Raw genomic sequence first — 21,367 nt, 5'->3', positions numbered from 1 at the left:
GTCAGTCCAATACTGCTTATTGTTACCATTCCCCCCCACCAATACTGTTCTCCTCTGTTTTAAATTGCCTTCCTCTATTTTTGCCTTCTTTAATTTTTTATCTGAGTAATCATTTTTGGAAAGGAGATCTTTCTTGCCCCATTGCTGCTGCATTTCTCTTCTTGTGAACTGTGCCTCCTGTGTTTTATGTGCAAACATTAATTGCTGTGAGCTGTTCTTTGAGATCCAGAGGCAGATACGGGACCAGTTCTAGGGAAGCAAGTTGAGATTTAAACTCTTCTGTTTGTGTTGTGTTGCATGGTGGGGCAATCCCACATGGTGGAGTTAGAGATGAATTGAAGTGAATGATCCCCAGTGCTGCAATAGCTCCTTTCCAGTTGTCTGTATTCCTTCTCTGTAAAGCTTTGAGATGACTGTGTGTAGCTTCCCAAGGCTGGAATGGACACTAAGGAATTACCTAAAATAATGGGGTTCTGCAAGGTGTCCAGTGTGGTGTATTAAATACTTTCTTTTTAAATAACAACCCTTGCCATACAGTTATTTTGTTTGATAACAATATGCTTGTTTGATAACATTTGCACTTTGTTAGAGCAAGCATCCATGCAGGGAGATGTTGCCAATATGTAGAATAAAAGTCTCTATGTATGGGCAGCACATTGTAAAGGTTAGGTTTCATTTTGATTAGAAAACCAAACAGTTGGAGTCAAGTCAAGTGAAGATTTTTTCCCCTCCTTCTCTCTCTAGGTGGTTGCTGTTATTCTTACATCTTTTTGGTTTTTGATCCAGAAAAAAAAAGGTCTTTTTTTGTTTTTTTTTTTTTTTTTCCTAATTGGCCATACATTCTAAAAATACAGAATATTTTGGCCAAAAAGTGGATTTGGTAGTACAAATCTAACTTTCTTCTGGCTTCAGGAGATGCTGCCCTGACAATTAAGCTCACAAGAACTAATCTTTAGCAGGTCTAGCATCAGGATGAGAGCAGAAAAGGTTTTGTCTTGAAGAGCAGTTTTGTCAGTGATGTTCAGGAGGGTCAGAGTTTGGTGCCTGAACCTGAAGCCAGGTGGGCATTTTGACAGCACAAGTTTGACATGGGGGCAGCTGCTGGAGGTGAGCCCTGTCACCTCAGAGTGGCTCTGCTGCTGTTGAAGGAGGCAGAGCAGAGGAGTGGAGGTGTTGAAGGGTGGAGTGCAGAGTCTGCGAGGCTCAGTGGGCTCTGTGGGCTGGGTGCAGGGAGCAGAGCCGGCAGCCTGTGCCTGCTCTGTGTCCCATGGCTCAGCCCTGCTGCTGCTGGGACACATCTGGGGGTTTCTCACAGCCAGGGCTCACACTGGGGGCTGATCTCTGCCTTCCTATGGCCAGCTCTGCTGCCTTTCTCCAGGAGAGCTCCAGCAGCACTTCTGCTGTCACAGCAGCCTGACAGGCAGCGTGGCACTGGCTTCCACAAGATCTTTTATACTGAAAAGCTTGAAGCCTCTTTCATTGTTTTCATGGCACTTCGGGGAAGTGAATTCTGGCAAGTGTGGCATGAATCTGAGTCCTCACTGCATTGGTAGCAAATACCTCTCTCCTGCCTTTCCTTAGACATGCCTGTTGAGGATGCTGATGCAGCCTGTGAACTGGCACTGTGACTTGAATGGTACTGACTTTTATGGCATAAGCCTGTCAAATTTAATTTAAGGATATTATAGTTAATAACTCCCTGTGTGAATGTGCCTATTTACAGAAGTATAACTGGTTAAAGCTGTCTTGTGACACGGAGCTAGTGAAGCTGCTGATTTTAATAATATGCTTTTTATTGAGTTCAGTTCTCAGAAAAAAAAAGTTTTTTTTTTTTTCTCCTTAGTAAGAGAATGAGTATGGCCTAGTGTTCTTGTTAATTTGCAAAAACAAAACTAGTAACAGTCTATGGAGACTTAATTCTCTGTTTTTATTGGAAATGCAGGGTACTTTGTGACAGTGTCATGTTCTCACAGTCTAAAGTAAAGTTCAATCGTGATATGAATACATGGTGTGGATTATATATGTATTTTAAATAAAATAGCTGTATTTTTGAAAATTTTTTAGACTATCGGATAGTCTTTATAATTTGGTATATTGTAGCTTTTCAAACCCTACTGTGAGCATTTTTCAGGATAATTTTTATTCAGTTCAATCACTGTGCTGTTTTTGGTACATGTATCAAAGATCATCTTTTAAATCCAAAGTTCAGCGAAAGAATTGTTGGTTGGTTCCGTTTTTGGCTTGGGTTTTTTGTTTGCTTGTTTGTTTTTGTGTTTTCTGGAAGTATTTTTATTCTCTTCTTTTTGCACAATTTTTTTTTTAGTTAGAGTGCTCCCTGAGGAGGAGTGTTAATGGGGGTATGCACTGCTGACTACAGGAGATGGATTGATTTCTGAAAGCAAGTGAAAATGCCTGAAATGCTTCAGCTTTTTTTTTTTCTTTCTGGTTTCCTGATCTTTAATCCTGAAGGAGAAGCAAAAAATGAAATTAAAACCAGCCTTACAGAGAGTTCTCGTGCAATGGTGATGGGGTTTGTGTTTTGTCTCTTTTCTAGTGTTGATAAGAAACGAGTTCAAAGATACTGAAAGAATGAAATTATTTGGCCTTTTCATGAGTAAAAACATTAGTGAGCCTAAAGTATGAAATGGGGAGAAAAGAAGTGAGCTAAAAATTGTGTAAGCTTATTGCAGTGTTAAAAGAACCTCCTATGATCTTCATGCCTTCTGAATCACTTAGTGAGTATATGCTATATTGCATGCTTGGTTCCTGCTGCAAAAGCCATGATGTTTATGTTTATGTTTTCCTGTAGGATGCAAGGTCCTGCAAATTGTAGTCTTCTCTTTGTACAGCATTGAATGGTTTTTTAATAACATTTCTTCCTCTGAATTTCTATGGAACTTAATCAGCTTTGACAGGACAGACTCAAGGCTGTATTAATATCACAGTTCCATAGAGAGAGATGATTGTCAGATCAGATATCTGGCTTAATTACAAATTGTTTAAAATTTTATCTTTTGCTCCAATCTGGCAGAAACTATAGTGATATAAACCAATCTCAACCTGATAAGAGTGTGAATGCCCAGAGATTGATACAGTGATTTAAATAGCACACTCTCTGACTCAGGGGAGGTGGATATGAGGGAGAAGCTTTTATTGCTGCTTCCTGCTTTTTGTTTTTTATGAACTTCTGTGGCTCCACATGTCCAGGAGCAGACAGGATGGTGGGTTCCTGGGGTACCTGGGCAGGTGGGATTCCCCTGCAAGTTGGGGCCACGTGGGTTGGCTGGGATTTAGAGGCTGCTTGGGGGTTTGGCTGTTCACCCACGTGCAGATGTGCAGATTGAGCTGAGCTGCTGCTGGGGAAATGATGATGCAGCCTGAGGTTTACATCAGCTGCTGCTGGAGAGCCATGATGGGTCTGTGTGGGAGAGGTGCTAGGCTCTGCATCTGGGGGTGTTGGCAGTGTAGCCAGCAGCTACTGAATCACAGCCACTGGGTGAATGCAGAGCTGGAGAAGGACATGGATTGTATTGTGTTCTTGCTGTAATTTTAGCATGTATGCTCTGGTGGCAGGTATCGACCCTTGAGGATGGCACTTGTCATGCTGTCTAGACTATGTAATAAAAGGCTTTGGACCACATTTTGTCTTCACTGTGATTTGGTGGTCTGCATCTTTTCATACCACAAAAGAACACTATCATATTCTCCAAAATGGGTAGCTTATTATTTTGTTAATATACTCTCTTCCTCAATTGGCAGGAGGATATAATAGAAGCATAATAGTGACAGGACAAGGGGTAATGGCTCTAAACTGAAAAGAGAGTAGGCTTAAATTAGACATTGGGAAGAAATCCTTTACTTTAAAGGTGGTGAGGCTCTGAAACACTTGCTCAGAGAAGCTGGCTTGGAGAAACTGTGGATGCCCCATCCCTGAAAGTGTTCTCAGCCAGGCTGGGTGTGGCCATCTGGTCTAGTGGAAGGTATTCCTGCCCATGGGTTGGAAATAGATGATCTTTAAGGTTCCTTCCAAACCAGCTTATAATTCTATGATAACAGAAGCATGCCATATTCTTATTCTTGTGAGATGTTTCAGGGAAAAGTGTCTGAACTCCACAGTACAGTATTTTGTCTGTCCATGAAGGGTATGGCTTCATGTGTTGTCTTCCCTTGTGTTTGAATTCAAGCTATGGAGCATGCAGGAAAGAAGTTTCTTTTGCTTTCTCCTAACTTATGTACCCACGAGGGTACTTAGGCATTTAATTTTTCAGGTGTCTTGATGCAGCACTTTTAAGTGTTTGGCATTTGGGTTTTTGTGTAACAAATGTAAGCACTAGTGCAGGAGCAGTCTGCCTCTGTATAGAGATCACAGGCAGTCAGTGAATACCAGTCATATCTGTCAGTGATAGAGATTTTGTGTACACAGACAAAATCAGAAGAAATTAAAATGTTCCCTCAGGTCTCACCAGGCTCTGCTAGCATATCAAAGGTGTTACTACCTTCCAAAGAAGTTACTCCTTCATCCAGTGAAGAAAAGAGCTCAGTGATAATCCATAGGTGTGTTAGCTTAGCATTTTTCCTGAGAACAGATGGCAAAGCCAAGCATTGTGTTGATCATTTTGTTATTCTCTGAGTCAGTTGTAACACCTAGGATGGCATCATTTTCGAGAGAAGGTTTGCAATATCCTTTGGGTGCTGAACAGCACTGAAAGAAGACAGAACAATTCAAGTAAAATAATTACATGGAAAAAAAAGTCTTGGACTTGGTGTGACAAAATGTACAAAGTTTGATTAATTTCTGGCAATTTAAAGATGCAGATCTTAAATTGACAAAGGTCTACTAGAATGTCTTTTCAAGTGAGTCTGAAAGGCAGAAATTTCTGGTTTAGAGTTGCCTACATGACGACACTGAGCCAATGTCATGCGTTTGAAAAATCCTGAATTTGCCAGGTGAAAAGGCAGATGAGACATTGTGGTAAACTTTTTTGTCTTTTTTCCCCAAGAGCAGAGCCTCCTGCTGTAACACATTTTGAATGTTTTGTTACAGGTCTCATGAGCTGAAACTAAATTTTAAAACTGTTATCATTTCATGGCAATCAAAGCTCTGTGTTTCCAGTTCTGTTTCAACTTTGCTGCTGCAGTCCACAAGACTGAAACTTAAAGCCATCTGATCTGAGAGGAATGGGAAATATTTTCATACTAGCTAAAACACTAAAGCAGGAAAAAAAACCCTGATATCATAGTTTCCAAAATCTGCAGTTTTCTTTTCCAAATGTAATGATCAAGTTTTCTCTTATGCAGATAACCTTTTCCAAATACTCAACACTTCTGAACTTTCTGATTAGATACAGGCAAAAAAAATGCTCCCTGAAACTGGACAAGATTTTTGGGTTTCTTCCCCTTTTATTTAAAGCATATAAAGACTTTTATGAATATGGAGTTGCCTGAATACAAATGAATGAACATCTCCCATTTTTAGGTAAATTCCTTTGTCTTAAAATATGAAAACCCCTGAATTTTAGTTTACTGTGTAAACTTCCATGTTCAAAACCATTTCTGGACTGATGAAGCAGAACTATAAACAGGATATTCCTTATAGTTGGTGTGTTTTCATCTTCCAAACTAGTTTTAAAACAGATTGTCTCAGTCTGAGGACCCAGTGAGTCAGGTTCACTTTGCTGTGCTCTGGTTTTATATCACTGGAAGCAGTTTGATACTGATGTAACTCAATGAATCACTGTCTTCCAGCTGCCAGTTATTTTAAAGTGAACGAGTGTGTCAGAAGGATTAAAATATTTTACATTGCAGCTGAAATTGATAAAGCCAAGTTGTGTTGGATGGTGGTAGCTAGGAAAGTGCACTCTAAGATGCATTTTGTTTACCTTGGTGTTAGGAAGTACAATTACTCTGGAGTAACATAGCCTGTGTCTTGCTGGCAGTTTTTGAGTTCATATAATGAATGTGGCTGTGATGAATTTGTCTCACTGAGTTACTGCTCTGCCACTAAGGGGAGGATTTTTCAAGCATGAGCTCTCTCATCTGCCAGTTAAACATATAAGGCAATTGTCTTGTACCCCGCTATAGTCAACACATAGCGAGCACCTCTTTAGGTCAAAGCATGGCTGGATAAGTGAGATGATTTGCAAAATGGCTCAGCCTTACAAAACCCAGCCTGCATTTGTGATCCAAGAGAATAATTGCATACAACAGATAGCAAAACTTCTCAAGCTAAGCATGTACTTAAATGTTTTGCTGACTGGCAAATTTACCTTCAATCTGAAGTCTTTAGGAGCTTATTTTTACATGAGGCATTTGCAGTCAAAACAATGTTGCTATCGCTTCATTTCTAAGGAAAGATAAAGTTTGCAGGAGTTTGGAAAAGAAATCTTGCACTTTGGCCTGGAAGAGCTGCCAATTCTGTCACATCGTGCCATTCCAGGTATCAGGAGAGCATATAGTTTTATAGTTTTGTATAGGTTGCATCAGAAAGTAGGAAGATATTCACTGTGAAGCTTAACAACACTGAATTGCTGTTGTAGTCACAGTGTGACTCTGTTACCCACTGGGATAGTGAATGTTGCACCAAGAAGGCAAGTGGTCAACATTCATCCCTTTGTCTTTCTCAAATTTTAGTATCTGTAATAAGAGGGGGGGAAATACTGCTTTGCTGATCATTATCAAAAGAAAACAATGGTCATATATTATCATCTGTATTAAAATAAACAATCTGTAGATACTAATGACAGATTTTCTGCAGTGTGGAAACTGTTCACTTAATAGTAAGTATTTAGTAAGAACAGCAAACTGGTGATAAAACTGCACTTTGGAATTTATCTTAAGACAGAATACAAATGTTTCGACTTTTTTTTGTTTTGGTCTCCATTGTTTTTGCAATCTCTCAGAGCAGTTCCCTTTAATTTTGAAGCCCCGTTCATGAGTACCAAGAGCAAAAGGACTAAATGTCATTTAAAAGTAATGTAGCAATACTTGCCAACAGCACAGCTTTAGTAGATTCTGGGACAGGAATGTGGGAGCAGTCATAGCCTTACAAAAACAACAATAAGCTTTAGCAAATGGAGAATCTGTGAAAATGTTTGAGAGCTGTGCATGATCTCTTAATGTTGAGATTTTGCTCTCAATATATTTTGGGGGTTGGGTTTAGGATTTTTTTCCTTAGGAAACCTTACAGACTTTAAAAAATTGATAAAAATATTTACTTAAGAGCTGCCTTGAAGACCACTCCCTTGCTGGAGTTAATTTTTTTTTTCTCCTTTTCCTGGCTGTTTTATCTGTCTTAATGTAACTCAGTTCACAGATCACAGCATTTGGTGCCAAGTTCTCACAGCGTTTATTATTATAATGGTGTGGTGCATTTGTCTTGCTAAAAGTATTAGCTGAAGTGACCTCTACTCAGAAGTGTTCATCAAAGTTAAGGAGGTCATGCCTTCAATATGCTGCTATGAGCAGAGCTAAGAATCTGGGTGGAGTTGATATTTCCACAGCAGGAATTTGTCCCGTTCTCATAGTTTTGAGAAATAATAGGTTTCCAGCAAAAAGATTTCACAGCTTCAAGATTCAGTATTGGAGAAGGAAGAGGATTAGTATCTATTTGTACAAAGTTCTGAGTGATCACACGTGTCACCCATGCCTTAGCCAGAGAGTGGGCAGCCAGGTCCTCCCTACAGGAGACCTTGCTCTTCCCAGTGAAGAGGAGAAGAGTGGATGGGTGAATTCCTGCATTTGGATCACACTCTGAAGGGCTTTCCATTTCCCAGCACTTAAGGACTTCATGCCTTTGCAAATAAGGCTTTGAGGTCATCCATCATTCACATTGTCACAGCTGGGACTTGAAGAGAAGGTATTTTGCTTTTCTTGCAATAAGCCAATTTAGATCATGTTCTGTGCTAGTAGTGCTATATCAGGTCATGAAAATAAGCTTAACTCTGTGATTTGATAATTTCATATAATTTACAGAAATAATTTCAGGAAACAAAATTTCAGTTTTGATATATAAAGCTCCTGGCTTCTCAGGTATGTGTTTTGGAAGCCAGACACAGTGTTTCTGCTGTCTTGGTGTGGAGTTTCAGGATAAAAGTATTCAGGGTTTTCATGGTGATGAAAGTTAGGCTAATAAACCTAATTTTAAAGTAATTTTAAATTTTTTATTATATTATTCAAGTTTTCAGTGTTATATTATTAACATTATTAAATTCTCAGTAAGGAAAAACATTGCAGAAATGCTGAGTAAGGCACAGTAGATTACAGATGTTTTTTCACACAATGAAAAATAAAATGCAGTAGTAGCATAAAGCAGCACAAATATTTTCTGTGGCATAAAATTTTCATATCCTATGAGAATTCTTTAATTAGTAGCTGATGTTAATGTTTTGCATTAAGTAGGAGAAGGAGTTGAACAGTGGTTTGATTAGCTGAGGTAAAATGCTCAGCATAAATTGAAAAGAAATGTCAAGTACCTTTTCTGCTGGCACAACCAACCTCTGTCAAAAATCTTTATGCAGCCTGAACTTCCTGCTCTGCATGACTTGCACAGAGCCAGAGAATTAGTGTTTTATTGTGGAGATGAGAATATCCCTTCTGCTATTGCTTTTCAAGCAGTAATGGGATGACCTTCTGCCAAAGAGTGAGGGGAATAGCTCCTTTCCTTTGGAAAGATCATTTTCTCTGGGCTAAAGGAAAAAGATTAAAGAGGCTGCAACAGCTCCTTCTTAGCCTTCTCAAGGTAGGAAAATAAATGTGGTAGATTATAGGTCTTATTTTTTTCATTTGCCTTTCCAAAGTTGAGGAAAATATTAAACTGTTCTCTTGTCCCAGAAGAATCAGCAGAGAGGGGCTTGGAAACAGAGGAATCTCCTCTTAGTAACTGGGATACTGCAGCCATCAGGTAACCCATTGTGTCAGAACAAGTCATTCATGGGGGTTTTGGTTTGTTTTTGTTCTGGAACCAGGAGAATTATGCAGGAGTGGAAATAGAAAAATACACTGAACTGACAAGTCTGGTTGAAAATGTGCAATGAAGACAGCACTGTTACCGTGCTCTTGCAGAGCTAAGGGCTGCCAACAGCAAGTCAAATACAGCAGAGTGGCCAAAGGAGAACTATCATTTGTATTTTAGAGATTTATTGATTTGGCTGTCACAGAACAGAACAAGTCATCGCGTGCGTCAGCGCTCGGGCGTGCGATTCCACTGACGGTGTGTGCTGGCCAGCAGGTACAAAGCACTTGCTGCTCTCTGTAAATGGCACTGGTGGCTTCAGCTCTGTTAGCTGGAGTGTGCAGCTTCCTGTGCCATTTCAGAGGAGCAATCCCAGTGTCTGCTTTGTAAGAAAACAGCATTGAATGGTAACAGTGGTATAAATACCCCTGGCTTGGGATACCTTGAGTCTTCTGGCATTTGAGCTTTATCTAGCTGAAGGTTAGGTGAAGCTTGGAGCCAGTTTAAGAGTAGTGTCACCCTATCAGCAGGACTGAGAGTACCTTGGAAAGATTGTCCCAATGTGGGTAAAATGTTAATTATTGTATAGTGCTAATATTAATGAGAAATGTAGGTTATTTTTTGCTGTGAGTTAAAATTGTAGAGTATACACACAAATTCACTTTTACATGAGTATTTCACAAATTTGGGCAGCAAAAATAAGCCATAAAATGTAGTATTGTCTTTTTTTTGTGCAGGCTTGAAGAATTGACCTGCTCAGTCACAGGTCAGAAACTTGTTCTATTTTTCATATGCATGCTGAAGGTGAGGCAATAGGCAGCACAGCTCTAGTACAACCCTGAAAGCAGAATTAAGCCAGGAAGATGCTTCTCTCTATATATATCACCTTGTTTTACTCTTGGCAGTACTGCTTCATGTCATCTCACTCCATTGCAGAGCATGAGTAACCTTCTTACAGATACCTCAATGCCATGCCTGCCTTTCTGCCTCCTGCTCTGCTGTCTTGGGCTGTGGCTACACAGAGATTGAACCATGTCAAGAAGTTCCTCTGGTTCTGGGGCTCCATCATCTGTACCATTGGTGTATGGAGTGAGCATGGGCCAGGAGTTGTTTTTGACAGACCATTGGGACATGGCCCCTCTGCAGGAGGAGGCAGTTTTACAGTGTGGATTAAGGCTGTTCCCTGCCAGCTGGGTCACTGCATGAGCCCAGACACGAGTAGTTTGTGAATGTACATTGCAATATTCGGGTATGGGTTTGTGGTTTTCTCCAGCACAACAGCACAGCACTTGAGTCCTGAGTGAGAGAACCTTTTGGTCGACTGTCCACATCAGCAGTGATGAGCCATGGTGTTGGGAGCATCCCAGGGCTGCTGAGGCTTAGCAGATGGTAGAGCTAAGGCAGCCCACCACATGTCTGCTCTTTGATTGGAAATTTGCACTTTGAAAATACATTCATTTGGATCCTGCTCAGGTGCTAGCAGATGGTGTCCTTCCTTAGCTGCAAGTTAACAGTGCTAACTCAGGTAATAATTGCACTATGCTGTGTTCCCATGTATTCAGCCTGAGGGTCACACACTTTCTGGTCAATATTTGTAAAATATAAGCTTCTGTCATTGATGTACATGAAGCTGTGCTTGCTCTCCAGTCAGGACTGGCACAGCAGTGACAACCCTGTGACTAAAGCCAACTTCTCTGGGCCTCTGCAGTCCCCTTTGGAGACAGTGGGGTTTGTCTCTACCAGCACTTAGAACCTCCCAAATCTTCAGAGCGTGATGCCATACATACAGAATAGTCAGGAATATTCACTATCACAGTAGAATAAACAAGGTGAGGTTAGTTCTTAACCCACTGGAAAACACTCCACCTTATAGAGGACCATGTAACCTGTATCCTGCATGGCTCTCCTTATGCTCAGGCCCTGCTGGTACCTTTGTATGGAAACTTGTTAAATATACAGCAAATTAAAACAGGTAACTTGTTACAGCATGTTACAAGTTTCAGTAGGTAGGGTTTTTGTTGTTTCAGATGTGTTTGCTAGTGCATTAGCAAGGCACAGTGAGAATTTTGTAGGCTGCCCAAGCACACCTAGAGTCACACAGTAACTCATCTTTCTCCAGTGTTCCAAATTTCTCACCCAGGCTATACTGTCTTCCTGCTTGGAATAGTCTTTTTTCCTCCTTCTTAACCTGCAGCAACTAAGTGTTCTCGTTCTGTTGTTACTATTTTGTCAATTAATTGTTTTAAATGTAAGGTATTTCTTCAATTGGTGATGCATGCCTACCCATATCTGTAATACAGACACACACATATCTGCTTCCACAATTTGAGTCTTTACAGCTTCTGCAGGGCTCCAGATGTATCTGTGTTTTGCACTGGTTTCCCTGGGGCTGTTTTACTGGTGAGGCAGAGTCCAAGATTTAGAAAACAGGTCTTGGTCCAGCACAGCACAAAACCCACATGATGGCTTAGATGAATGTTTCTTGGCTTGTGGAGTTTTAAAATCCATGGTGGCTGTCAGCAGAGCCAATAAATTCTCCATCCTTGGCGTTAGAGAGGAACACAGTCCTGTTGGCAAGGTAAATGTCTGCAGTTTGGAGTTTATCATCCATCCAGAAGGTATGTCTTTGTACAGAAGATGCCTTTTATATAAAAAAAAAGTCTGTGAGAAAGTGTGTAAAGTGACCAAGAGTGAAACAGCAGATTGTGACTGTGTTTACATGAGGACACATATGAAGTGATTTAGTAGCCTTATTAATTCAAACTGGAATGAGCAAATCTGGTGGTAAGGTCAGTGGGGAACAAACATTCAGTATAATTTTTACATTCAAAATGTGGATCCTAAATTATGAAACAAGATACTCAAATAAAAACATGAGGTAACTTCCTGATTAATAATGTTTTCTTCAACAGCAGTGTACTACAAAGTGACCTTTCAAACATTTTGTTGAGAAAAAAAAGTTCAGTATTTATTTCAGGCATTTGCTGATTTTATGCCACCGTAATATAAATCTAAGCAGCTGAAGGTGCACAGACCAGTAGACTATCAAATGCTTTTTGTGCATCATGTTTTAATAAGGGCAAATATATTTTTAATATACTTTTTTTTGTTTTAATTTTAGGCATTGCAAAGGCAATCCCTGGTGTTGTCTGTATGGCCAGCCCAGGGCTCCATTATACAGCAAAATAGTTGTCTGCTGAGAGGCTATGCTGTTTGATGACAGAAGTGTTAGGGAGCAGGGTTGCACCCTGGCCAGTGAGATGCAGCTTGGACTGCCATTCTCTAGAGTTGCCTCAAATAATTCATCACAGGTGGGTAAAAAGAGAATACAGTTTACAAGGGATAATTATCTTTAAAATCTTTCTGCTTCTGAAATACTGTATGTGTTGTAATACAGGAGAGGTATTAAGCAGAAGATAAATGACAGTCCTTTTCCCTCCTCATCCCTCTGATTTATTGCTGTATTCTTTTGTGATGTTAAGAGCTGCTTAGTTTGTCATTTGCCTTTGTATTGTACAGCAGTTGTTTTTCTTTTGTGGTAGTCCTGCAGGGCTGAAGGGCAGGACGGGGAGTAGTTACCGCAGAGCAGTAGGACTGGAGAAAACCTTGAAGAAAAATGGGCTAACAGGGTTAGAAACCTAAAGTGGTGCCAGCTGAGGCTGCCTGTGTGCCTTCAGGAGTTTCCCCTCAGCTCATGGCTGAGCCCCAGAGGTGGAGGTGAGCTCTTTTAGGGGGTGGGACACTGACACTGAGCTCTTGGGGGGAGGACAGCTGTGGCTGCAGCCCCCCCTCTGTCAGCTCTGCCCCTGGACAGGAGCCCCTTGTCTCCTGCAGGACAGCTGCCAGGTGGTGGGATGGCTGCCTGGCTCACTGCTGAGCTCAGTGACACCTATCACATACCAATTCCTATTGCAAATCAATTGTGTGAGGTGATTGAAATGATCTCCTGTTCTGGAATGTATCTGCTCTCCTCTCCAGTGAGATAAACAAGCTGGGTCAGTGCCTCTTCCTTCTTCACTCTGCCATCTCCTGCTCTCCTATTCAGAATTTTCTGAGAGTTTTTGTCTGGGTAGTCTAAGGTTTAAAATACTGTTCATCTTGCACGTCTGAGATGATTCTAATCCTCTCACCCGTGGTACGGTGAAAAAACAAGTAGGCACATTTTGTAAAGGTATCTCCATCAGAATGATGGATGATTCTTAGAATTACTTCTGTAATTACCTGAAGAATTGAAAATAAATGAGAACCTGAGATGTGCAGTCATGCTTAAATAGTTGGCATCTTAGTCTTTCACCTTAGAGCTTAAGGTTTAGATGAAGGAGTTTACTCCTCTTTTTTATGCACCTATTTGCATAATAAAAACCTAGCCCAATTGGAACCTGTTGATTCTGTTCAGGTATAATAATAGGAAATTATTAAAAAACAAAAAACCTGATACTACTTAGGCTGGTAGAAAATCTTTATTGATTTGGAATACTGTATAATAAAATCACAGCCAGACATTTCAGATATCAGAAATTAATGTGCTATTAATTTCAATGTGCTTTTAGAGGCTATATATTGGGTTTTTTTATGTGCTTTTCTGCACATCACAAAAAACTGTATGGGAAGGAAAGAGTGAAATTAATTTCCAGAGAGAAATGTTTTAGGATACTGGGCATTTTTCCACTGAACATCTCTGTGGAAATCTGGAAAAAAAATGTTATTTCAGTTCTCTACAAGAAAACAACGTTCTAACTGCAATTCTCTTTCCCATCATCAGTAAATCTGAGAAAATTCTTTTGTAATTATTAACTAGCAGAAAGAATGAAGCTTTTTTAGGAAAGCAATTTAGGAGATTATTTGCTTTTAAACAGTCTTCTTGGAAGTGTGAACTGTGGATGGTATTTGTACTATTGTTTTCTGATTTGCTTTCAGATAGAGGGCAGTTTTAGCCCTTTGGAAAAGATGAGGGAGGAGGACAGTATTAACTGTGTCACTGCAATATGTGGATTCTCTGCTTTCTGCACTTTTCTCTGCTACTCTCTGCAGTCCATTGTAGCCTGAATTCCTTGTGTATAGGATAGACTAGCCCTAATGGACTTGACAGAGCTTTGACCCTTTTCCTGTTGAAGGCTATGGGGGGTTTTCTGAGTGAAGACATTAAAAGGTGAGCATCTTCAAAGCATCATTTACTTATATTGGTTTTCAGTACTTGCTGTTTCATAGCCACAGTGCATCAGAACTTGTGATGAGTGTATTATTGCTTCATCTGATATTTTATTCTCTGTACTGCTATTCATTTTTTGTGGGAGTTCACGTCCTTAGTAACAGAACTCATTGGGGCAATTTTCAGGGTGAATTTCTGTGCTGCTGGAAACCATTCTTTTAGAGGCTGGCACCAAAGTAGTTGAAAGGCAGTAGTAGTTATACTTGAAAACTGCAACTGACTGTTGTTTGTTTTGTAATAGCACAGCATATGCCCAGCTCCTAGGGGAAAAGGCTCTTGCAGCAGCTGAAGAATGCAGCCTGTGATCTCCTTCTTCCCAGGGATGCTCCACCCAGCCCCATCACTATAAATGGCAATTGGACTTCAGGGAATTACAGCAGACAAGGAGCTAAGCAAGGGCAGGTTCATCTGCAGCTGACATTTTCACTGCTGGGCATGAAATCCATGACCTATAGCCTTGAGCTGCTGAGTGAGCAGTGCGAGCTGTGAGCTTTGTGTGCAGCAGGGTCTGGGCTCTGCTGGGATGGGTCAGTGCCCTGGAGCTGGTGGCAGTCTGATCTGCCCCAGCCCCCTCTTCCAGAGGGCTCTGGGAGGGGCTGGGGCTGAAGGGATGCTCAGCCTTGGGAAACGTGTTGGCAAGTTTGCCACAAAACCCCCACGTTTTATCAGGCAGCTGTGGAGTTGGCCACTGAGAAGTGACTTCATGTGTCTGCAGTCTTACTGCTGGTCAGAGCTCAGAGGAGACTTAGTGATGCAGTGAGCAGCAGGAAAAATGGTATTTAATGGAGGAATTCAGTTCGTTCACTACATGTTTGCTCTTTAGCCACAATGTAGACATACACCTCTGTGCTGGCCACCTTGCAATGGGAGGAAATGGGGAAAAAGGCATTTCTGGAGTTTTGCCCTTATCTCTGTGAGCCAAATGCAATTAATTGCTTCCCCAAAAGTTCCTGTTTCTCACTGCTGGTTGGAAGTGGTGCTGAGAATGTCTCGTTAGAGATGGTGGTATTTTGAATGCAATCCCACTGCAGGTCTGGTCTGCTCCACAGCTGATGTGTCAGCATTTGAAACATCCATAATTAGCCTGCACTTTTGTTATTATTGGCTTTCATTTCCCTGTCAAATGGAAAGGGTGAAATTTCATAAAGTCTAAGGAATTCCTGAAGGATAATCCAGTTCACTCTTTAGTGAATTATTTATGGATGATAATAATAATAATGATGATAAGAGTAATAATGCTTTCATTAATTCTGTGCTATGTGAAAAGTCCAAGAGGAAAAGCACGTTTAATGTTTATTCAGTGGAGGATTTGAGTGGAGAAGTGTAAGGGAAGTAGGCTTCTGTGGAATAATAAACACAAAGTTACACATTGAACAAATGCTTCATTTTTATTATTCCCTCAGTTTCTGGCTGGAAGCATTATTGACTAACTGTATTCATTTTTACCAAAACTTCTCTAGTAAACATTGTTCTCAGTTTGTCACTTTCCAAAAGCACGGGGAACACACCTGCAGGCTTCTCTCTGCAACAACTGGAGTTTTATGTATTCCTTACGTAAATACATACAATGAGATGTGCCTAGACTTTCACATACCTCCTGGAGATAAAGCTTTAAAGCAGATACCACATACCACAAAGATATTTTAACTAGTAAAAACGCCACAAAATGTGCAAGTGTTGCAGATGCCTTTAAAATCTATGTCTTCTGTTAGAAATGCACCCAATTTTCAGCTTGGCCCCTGGAAAGTCATTCTTGTAGCTGAGAATATTTATTCTGTTTTATTTTTTGAATGGGATGCAGCTGTTGAATTCTTCAGACCTGAGTAAAGGCTCTTAAAGAGTTTTATTTATATCCGTTTTTTTCTGTCGTCCTCTGTTTCTGAACAAATAGCAACAACTTCAGCTACTGAAAATTGTCATACTGCAGCTAAGGCAGGGTGTCTCCTCTGAAGAGCTGGGTACTTAGGTGAGTACATATGTGTCATTATATTAAAGTGTGTGTAACTTCTGAAGGAGGCTGGCATGAAGCAGACTCTCCCCCCTAGTACCGAAATGGGGGAGATCCCTGGGGATCTGGAGAGCCAACAGCATGTCTAAGGCAATCAGCTAAAACTCATCCACAGCCTGTTAGAAGCATATTGGAATGATACTGAAGTATATAATCCCTCTTATTTCAAAATACAGGCTTTTGGATTGAGTTTCCCTTGAGTATTCTTTGTGATTATTAATGAGCTGTATCAAATACTCTTATTTAGCTCATTAAATGCAGATAAGAACTCTTTAGACCCTGTAAACCTCAAAATTGATCTGCTTTCTAGACCCATATGTTCCTGGAAGTCTTTGATAGTAAGCTGAAACTGTGATATTTTGATGTGAGTAGAGTTTTATCAAAGTTCAAAAGCCATATGCAGTGCTGTTATGTGTCTGTGGGATGGGGATGTTCTTTGTACAGCAACAGTGTGAGATCCAGCAGGAAGCTCAGCCTGGCAGGCAGTTGTTGGTTTTACAAGGATACTGCAGTGAAAGCTCTTTGACTTCCTGTGTCTGTGTGCCTTTTTTCTGCAAGAGCTTCATACTGGCTCCTAAATCCACACTCCTGGTTCCTTCTCTTTTCACTAAACACTTCACTCAATCAATAACAAAAGGTAAAATTCAAAGAGGCTTATGTGGATCTTTGAGCTGACTAATGTATATTTTAATTGCAGTAATAATAATAATGTTGACAAGAGGAACTGTTGTGACTACATAACACAGACATATTAAAATAATTGGATTGGGGAGGCTTGCTAGATTGCCATTAAAAATTTGAAATATGAGCAGAGAGCATTGACAGTCAACAGCCAAGGCATACAGGGAATAAGGGAAGGGGAAGACAAGAAATGGAAGAGGGGGTAAGGAGAGGACATTGGAAAGCTTTCATGCTCTTTGCTTATCTAAAAATAGATTTTCAGTCTGCCTTTGAGTTTGTTTATGTTTGTCTTTCCTTTGCAGACTGTGGATGGAGACGTGTCTTGTCAAATTCTTTAGGAATAGGGCCTGTGCTCTTTGAGCTTGGTTTCTGAGACACGACTTAGAGCCTGGTTGCACATTTGGGGAACTGCTGTGAGCCATGCAACAGATTCTGAGGCAAGAGTCTTCCTGCACCCTCCTTTTTAAAATCTAGTGCAGCATTGTCCAAAATAGCAGTTAAGTCCATAGCTGTCCCTATGCTCTGCTTTCTGCAGGTCAGATACCTAAACACCTCCAAAGATGGGAGCTTGTCCTTGTGGTTCAAGGACCAGTGAGGTGTGGGCTGAACCTAATGATGCACACCTGGATTTTTAAGCTACACTAAAAATAAAATGTGCTGTGTGGTTTTATTAAAACAAAGCTGTAAAGTGATATTTTCAGGATATTGCAATGACTCAGAATATGTTTGAATGCTTTAAAAAAAACCAAACCAGAGCATACCCTTCTTGGAGATGACAGCAACAGCACCAGCATGTCAGAGCAAACCCAGCTTTGGTTCCTCCAGGATGGCTTTTTTATTCTCCATCAGCCTTTCAGTCTCTGCAGCTCCTTATGATATTTTTCTTTTCTGGAAAGAGGAATGATGCTGCATGTTCTCTCTTCATCTGTCTCAATGTATGGGCTTTTATTAGAGTCTAATATAACTTGTCAGAGTATTTACGTCATCTCTTTTGGAGTCATCAGTTTCTGGTGATGGATAACACTTAGAATCAAGAGATAAAACCCCCCAAGTTAAATATATTTAATTGGTTTTTATTTGCTTTCTGCTTTTTAGAGATTGTGAGCACAGGCAGAGAGTGTCTGGAGCAGATGGGTGTTTTGTGGTTACTGGACCAGACAGCGGAGATATAATTAAAGTGCCTTTTTTGCATGTGCAATTTGCAACCACTTCTCTATTTTCACACGTCTTAGGATCATATGAAGTGTAAATTTAATAGAGGTTGTTGTACTTCTCTTATTTATTTCTATTTCTGAGTGAGCTGTTTCAGCTGAACCTAGTGTATATAACCTTGTATGGCTCTGGATGCTCCGTCTGTCTCTCGGATTCCATGGCAGAGTAAAAAAAGAATACAGGAAAACCTAAACTAGTTAGTGTTTTTCAGTTACTTTTCATGGAAATGCAAAGATCCAGTATGATTTTGTTCACAATAGTTCTGCTGTGTCTCCTAGAAGCTATTCTGCAGGGGGTTTTATACCCCAGGTTCTTTCTAATGAGCCTGGAGGGCTTTTGGTGGTGGGATGCCATCCCTGGGAGTGGAGGAAGGAATCTGTCATAGAAACTCCTGCTTGCAAGGGGAAAATAGTTATATGTGTAAAGTTTTGAATGGCAGCCACCATGAGGAACACCAGCACATTTTGGACCAAAACCACCATTTTTAACTGCAAACATTTTTTAGATTTTCACCAAGCCGTTGTTATTGTCCACAGGAAACTTATCTTTTCTAAGTGTTCTTTTTAAGACAAAATCTGAAAAAAAATCTGAGATTTTAGGTCAATTCTGTTTCTGAAGCTATTTTTGACAGTCCCATGAGGCATTTATGTCTGGAATTGGTCATTGATGTAACAAGAGATCAGCCAGAGGAATTTGCTTCTCTTAATCCTGCACCTTTCCAGAGTGTGAGAGAATCCTTGGAATCCCATACTCCTTGTCTGTGAATGACAGAGTTACAATCTCAGAAGCACGTAATTTTTCTGTGAGACTTTAGGCCAAGCTTAATTCAAAATTTTAAAATGAATATTTTGGAGTGCCCTGTGAAAAAATTAATCCAAGAAATAAAAGAAATGTTCATTTTCTTCCTTTTTGTTGCTGATAGGGTTATACTGATTTTTTAGAGTTATGCTGCTATTTTATATAACTTACCCATAAGCTGTGAACATTTTGTGTTATAACATTTAATTATATTAAATATTAAAACATTAATAGCATGTTTTTAAATATAAACATGTGAATTACTGAAAAAAGTAGTTTGAATTGGGAAAAATAAGTCCCTAGATGTACTGGTAGCTAATAGAAATTATATACAAATGAGTTCAACTAGACAGCATAGACAGTGTGCCCCAAAGAACCTTGGCATTTTTTGCAGAGAACACTTTTAGTGTATAGTGAATAACTTGAAAAATCCAGGTTCAAAGCAGAATTCAATTTCTAAGAAGGAAACTCTGTCAACCTGTATTTCCAATAAATATGAATTTGTACCTATAGTTCCAATATTGTTTCACTCTTTTAAAATCTAAGATAAAGGAAGAGACCCATCTCTGGAGCTCTGAAGTAAAAGGGGGACAGACTATCTCAATAGTTCACGGACATAAAATGTTATTTTTATGCAGGCCACCAAGAAAGGTTGGTGGTTTTTAGATACTCTGTTTGCAGCTGCTGTGCAGAGCTGGAAATGGCAGTTCCTTCTTCACTGGCTTGAGTGAGCCAGGCTCAAGAAGGAACACAACCCCTGAATTTTGCACATTAAGGAAACTCAGAGAATATTGGCACAAGGGTTATGTGGGCTAAAGAAACTTATTTTTGAAGAAACATTGCAAGGACTACAAATGTACAGACACTGCTCTTTGGCTGCAGCATCTCCACAGTCAGTGACAGTACTTGGCTGAGGTTATTCAGCTCTCTCTGCAGATAAAGCAGCTTTTTTGCCTTGGAAATCCTCTATGGTTTGGTGCCTAATGTGCAGCACACCAGCTGGTCTTGGCACCTCTCAGCCCTGGGCAGTGGTGTGGAAAGAGGCTTGAAATGGAGGTGAGGAGCTGCATAATTTGAGGATTTAATGTTGGATCCAAGAGGCACTGAAAATGCTGAGCCCTCTGCAGTGATTTCCCTGGGCTTTCATAAGGCTCCAAAATTAGGGACATCTGATGTCCAAGTTTGGTGCTACCAGGAACCAGGCTAATGGAACCAGACTAATGGCCAAGATGTCAACCCAGGAGGGACTGTGAATTTTTGGGCTGAGGCTTTCATACCTGGCTGGTGGGCAGCTCTTCAGCCTGCTGATTTAGAGGTGTGCAAAGCAGCTGGGTAGATATTTGGAGGAAAAAAAAAAGCAGGGAGTTACACTACATAATGTCCCTTGTCATTACTGTGAACTCTAGCCCGTGGTTCTGTGTGCAATCTGATGAAGAGCTAGGTCATGCCAGCTGACAAACAAACCTGTCACTCTGAAGAATGACTTGGTGAAAAGCCACACAGGGCAGAGCTGCCATCAGAATAATTGGTGATTCACTGTTTGTTTCTCACAAATTTCCTACGCTCTCTGCCCACGCAGTATAGATGACAGCATTCTGTATGGGGACTGTGAACATGACAGACATTATTTATGAAGCAGCACCTTTATCAAGGATTTTTTTCCCCTAGCAGACTGTGTAAAGTGTTCAGTCGCTGTGTTGCTGTTGTCAAAATTGTTTTGTAAATATAGCTGGCCAGCCTGAGTAAATTTTCAAAGGTGTTTTAAACAGCTGTTTGAGAAGGTCAGGCAGAAGCTGCTGAGAGCTCTTTGCTCTGTTCTGCAGTCTGTGTTCTTTGCCGTGTCCAGCACTCTTGGCTGCTCCTGACAGAGCTGGGAAAGCTGTGGTTGGTTCTGACCCTGCACATCCCCAGGTTGAAGGATTTTTGGGAGGAGATCTGCACCCTCCTCACAGCTCCTTGCACTGTCTCAGCACATCTCTGGAGTAAGAAGCGGGGAACCCAGTCACAACTTGTCTGTGTGACTGAACTTTTCCTTGGGCCAGGCTCTCAGCTTGCTTCAAAGTGGAGAAAGGAAAAGATAATTTTTCCTCTTTAAGATTCATGACGTCTGGCAGCAAAAGGTGTCCTGGGAGTCGCAGCTGCTCCAGCTGGGCTCACTCTCAGCTGCTTAGTACACAGCTGCAGGTCAACAACATTATTCTCAATTTATTTTATGATACAGCATATCTGGATCTGCATCCTTAGTTCAAGCCTGGTTTGATCAAATACTAAAGAACACTGAAGACAAAAGAGAGCTCAGTTAATGGGTAAGGAAAACGAATAATCTTGTATGTCACAGGATAGAGGTAAGTGTGATGGATAGCATTGTCTGAATGTGGTGTTCATGGTGACATCAGGTTTAATGTTTTTGGGCTTTAGATAGATTTTAGAGAAGTGAATGTCTGTGATTCAGTGGGGAAAAAATCTGGCACTACCAAGTATTGCCAGGGATTACCGGGCTCTGGAAATC

General features: G+C 40.6%; 1 protein-coding gene across 3 annotated transcripts in view; it reads left to right on the top strand.

Annotated features, from left to right (window-relative positions):
* Positions 1-21,367, top strand: part of ARHGAP6 (Rho GTPase activating protein 6) — a 305,969-nt gene that overhangs the window by 215,224 nt on the left and 69,378 nt on the right. The window lies entirely within an intron of this gene.

The sequence above is a fragment of the Erithacus rubecula genome, assembly GCF_903797595.1.
Source record: "Erithacus rubecula genome assembly, chromosome: 1".
Taxonomy (NCBI): Eukaryota; Metazoa; Chordata; class Aves; order Passeriformes; family Muscicapidae; genus Erithacus; species Erithacus rubecula.
The sequence above is the reverse complement of the archived record's forward strand: the minus strand, read 5'-3'. Positions and strand labels throughout refer to the sequence as shown.